Consider the following 1402-nt stretch of genomic DNA (forward strand, 5'->3'; position numbering starts at 1 on the left):
ACCTGGGCAGGTGGAGGACCTGTACAGTATGCCCATTGACTACGCATTACCTGTACCGGGGCAGGTGGAGCACCTGTACAATGTGCCCATCTTCTACCCATTACCTGTTTCTGGGCAGGTGGAGCAGCTGTACAGTGTGTCCATTGACTACCCATTACCTGTACCTGGGCAGGTGGAGCAGCTGTACAGTGTGTCCATTGACTACCCATTACCTGTACCTGGGCAGGTGGAGCAGCTGTACAGTGTGCCCATTGACTAACCATTACCTGTACCAGGGCAGGTTGAGCACCTGTACAGTTTGCCCATTGTCTACTCATTACCTGTACCTGGCCAGGTGGAGCACCTGTACAGTGTGCCCATTGACTACCCATTACCTGTACCTGGGCAGGTGGAGCAGCTGTACAGTGTGCCCATTGACTAACCATTATCTGTACCAGGGCAGGTTGAGGACCTGTACAGTTTGTCCACTGTCTACTCATTACCTGTATCTGGGCAGGTGGAGCACTTGTACAGTGTGCCCAATGACTACCCATTACGTGTACCTGGCCAGGTGGAGCACCTGTATGGTGTGCCCATTGAATACCCTTTGCCTGTTCTTGCGCAGGCGGAGCACCTGTACAGTGTGCCCATTGACTACCCATGACCTGTACCTGGGCAGGTGGAGCACCTGTATGGTGTGCCCATTGAATACCCTTTGCCTGTTCTTGCGCAGGCGGAGCACCTGTACAGTGTGTCCAATGACTACCCATTACCTGTACCAGGGCCAGTGGAACACCTGTACAGTGTTTCCATTGACTACCGATTACCTGTACCTGGGCAGTTGGAGCACCTGTACAGTATGTCCATTGACTACCCGTCACCTGTACCTGGGCACGTGGAGCACCTGTACAGTGTGCCCATTGACTACCCATTACCTGTACCTGGGCCAGTGGAGCACTGGTACAGTGTGTGCATTGACTACCCATTACCTGTACCTGGGCAGGTGGAGCACATGTACGGTGTGCCCATTGAATACCCGTTACCTGTATCTGGGCAGGTGGAGCACTTGTAGAGTGTGGCCATTGACTACCCAATACCTGTACCTGTACTTGGGGAGATGGAGCACCTGTACAGTGTGCCCATTGACTTCCCATTCCCTGTACCTGGGCAGTGGAGCACCTGTACAGTGTGTCCAATGACTACACATTACCTGTACCTGGGCAGTTGGAGCACCTGTTCAGTGTGACCATGAGTACCATTACCTGTACCTGGGCTGGAGGAACTACTGTACAGTGTGCCCGTTGACTACCCATTACCTGTACCTGTATCTGGGCAGGTGGAGCACCTGCACAGTGTGCCCATTGACTACCCGTTAACTGTACCTGGGCAGGTGGAGCACCTGTACAGTGTGCCCATTGAATAC

Source organism: Rhincodon typus, chromosome 14 (assembly GCF_021869965.1).
Source record: "Rhincodon typus isolate 14 chromosome 14, sRhiTyp1.1, whole genome shotgun sequence".
Taxonomy (NCBI): Eukaryota; Metazoa; Chordata; class Chondrichthyes; order Orectolobiformes; family Rhincodontidae; genus Rhincodon; species Rhincodon typus.